Genomic DNA, 2,966 nt, shown 5'->3' with positions numbered 1-2,966 from the left:
TATATATATATATATATATATATAAAATAAAAGATTCTGAAAAGAGTAGCAAAGACTCCTACAGTTTGGCAAGGTTTAGGATTAAGTCTGCAATAAAAACGCATAGACTTTAGCGATAAATAGATGCAACATACCTTGCGTAGGGATCTTTGCTAATCTTTTCAGAATCTTTTATTTTAGTATATATTAGACTCATTAATTTAGTAAGGCAAAAGATTGTGGCTTAATATACTTAAAATTGTAATTCTTATTTACAAAACATATGCATTCATATACACAACACTACAGTTAACATAACTATACGTATTTTTATATTTATTGTTTATTTAGGAGCATACACTCAGCACATTGAACGTGTTTGTAAAACTAATATTACATGATATGGAACACGATTTTATTATTGAGTGGGATATTTAGCTGAATATCTCTTCAAACACATACATAAATATGAAGAGCGTCTATCCGCTTTCTTCTCAGCGATTGCGGAAGTATACAAACCAGAGTTTTCTAAACTCTGTGATGTACATACATATGTATCAGAAGTTTAATAACAAATTTTTATATAAAAATTTTGACATTTACAATATGTATTTATATTTCACTATTATTTTATATATTAAAATGCATCAATTTGAAATTTTAATTTAATTATTTTCTGGATTGTATCTGGATTATAATATATAACAAAGTATTAAGTTCTGACAAGTTTCCTAACTTTAAATAATGTACAATTTTCATCATTAATATCTTGTTTTGCTGTGTAGAACGACGACAAATAGCGACATGTATAAGACCCAAGGCCTCAAGGGAATTCAGGTCAGGGGGACCTGGTTCCCCGGGAGGGAGGGTTCGGGGGGGGGGGCTTTCAACCCCTCCGGTTTGACAAAAATAACATTCTAAAAAAAATAAAAATGCATCTCGCAAAAACAAAATACGCTTAACATACCATGTGAGATGCATTTTTACTTTTCTTTTAGAATGTTATTTTTGTCAAACCGAGGGGGCTTTTAGCTCCCTCAAACCCCCTCTGACCGGGGACTCGCCCCCTGGACTCTCATAAAGCCACGGAGCATATACATGTCGCTATTATCGTCGGTATGACAGTTTTCCTAAGCTTAAATGTCATCAACTTTATCAATATCTCGCTTCACCATAAAGAGCGACGATTTTGGCTTTCAGATTCGGTTTCTACATGTCAAAATACACTATCTTACCAAATTTTAGCAAAATTAATGAGGTCGGGTTTTCCTTCACAATTACTCTTAACATCTGCTGTAATTATAGTATATAAGTAGTTTACAGTTCGCTTGTACAGTAATATGTCAAAACTCTGTACAACTCAAAAGATACATATTTGTATGGATGAAGTACTGCTTTTCACATATATGGTAAAACTTATCTTACCAGATTCAATTTTTAGTTCTTCTTCACTCCTTTGACAAGCTTTTAGCCATTCCTGCCTGATGGTTCTTTCTTTAGGGAATGTAAAAAATTTTATACCTTTTGTGTCAGTACGATATGTACGACTCTTGCAATTTTTAACGCAACACGATGGCATTGTCTACAAACAAAATAAGATGCAGAATAAACTAAAAAAAGTTGACAATTACTTAGTTTTTATCATTGTGATAAGCTAGACATTTTTGAGTTTTATTCATTTAATTAAATCACTTATTCAACTTACCTAAAAGACTAGCTTTTTGTTGTTTTAAATAAAAAGCTTTTACTTTATATTCGAATACTGGCTTGAATATAAACAAAGTTATACGTGTGTTTCCATAACCTAACTAACCAAACTTTTTTCTATCTCTTTCTGGCTGCGTTCCAAAATTTACTGTCAGTACTGAAAAACTATAGTTCATATTATGTAACTATAGGGCAGCGTTCGGAAATGTCACCCAAGTGTCCCGTTACGTTGGAGTGAGCGAGATACAAGAGTGAAATAAAAAGAGAGGAAAAGTACTCGAGTGACATTTCCGAACGCAGCTTAGAATTTTAGTACTGGCAGTGAATTTCGGAACGCAGCCTTTATCACCAGAGAGAAGCTTGAGAGCGGCCACGCCATATGTTTTGGGTGACACCGATTTTCACGCTGGTGCGATGCGCCATCTGCACCCATTTTTCAGGTGGAACTACGTTCCCTACGCCCATTTTCAGACGATGCCGATAAAGCAGCGATTCGGTGCGTGTCTATTCTACGCCCATTTCCTGGCGATTCGTGTCCGTGCTAAGCGCATAATTGCGTGGTTAAGAACATGGACCATTGCGTACGAACTTATATTCCATTCAACATGCACATGATCTTTTCTCTTTACGCACTGTCATAAATTTATTTACGTGTATATGCGTACGAAATATCATATGTACGTATATATGCGAGAACCTGACCGCGAAAAGCACGCCCACTTCCATGCTCTACAAAACGCAACGATATTAATCGCATTATTATAAAACATTAATTTCAGTAGCATAAACTGTGGAAAAACTAGTGCTCTTTAAATAACATCAATATCTTTCGTGGTTGCCGAGAAATACCCACATAGCACAGAAGTTTCAAAAAGCTTTCAGAAAGATTTCAGAAACATTGAACCTTTCTGAAATCTTCTTGAAATCTTTCTGAAAGCTTTTTGAAATTTCTGTGCTGTGTGAGTAAGGAATAAATGCTAGCGGCATGTAAGAGCTTGATCGCAACATCGAAACCTCAGATAGCACAGAGATGAACAAAAGTTCCTAAAGAATGTATTTTAAAGAGTACATAGAGAATTTGAAAAATGAATATGTAAAGAGTTCGTGAAGAAGTAACCACAATTAGTTCGTTTTGAAGTATTCCTTAGAAGTGCATTGTAGCGAATACTTTGCGACTTAGTTCTTAGAACGCTCTGAGAAGTCGTGAGGAATTACAAGTGTTTTGTTTGTTACAATGGCTGTTTACGATAATTCGAGTTGGAGTAAGTACGAGTTAGTTT

The 2,966-nt window shown here is 34.7% G+C and overlaps 1 long non-coding RNA gene across 2 annotated transcripts; it reads right to left on the bottom strand.

Annotated features, from left to right (window-relative positions):
* Nucleotides 1-178: 178 nt before the first annotated feature.
* Nucleotides 179-2,531, bottom strand: LOC116853755. 2 transcript variants are annotated; one of them, XR_004380031.1, is made up of 3 exons: nt 1,685-2,064; nt 1,405-1,561; nt 179-1,272 (listed from the first exon to the last, which is right to left on the bottom strand). It is a non-coding gene; the product is annotated as an uncharacterized LOC116853755 (long non-coding RNA). The 2 variants fall into 2 exon arrangements; XR_004380030.1 differs by lacking the exon at nt 179-1,272 and having other exon boundaries at nt 1,542-1,561; nt 1,685-2,531.
* Nucleotides 2,532-2,966: the final 435 nt, after the last annotated feature.

Source organism: Odontomachus brunneus, unplaced genomic scaffold, assembly GCF_010583005.1.
Source record: "Odontomachus brunneus isolate Ranch 3 - 2012 unplaced genomic scaffold, Obru_v1 Obru_scaffold_692, whole genome shotgun sequence".
Taxonomy (NCBI): Eukaryota; Metazoa; Arthropoda; class Insecta; order Hymenoptera; family Formicidae; genus Odontomachus; species Odontomachus brunneus.
Note: the sequence above shows the minus strand (reverse complement) of the source record. Positions and strands in the feature narration are given on the sequence as shown.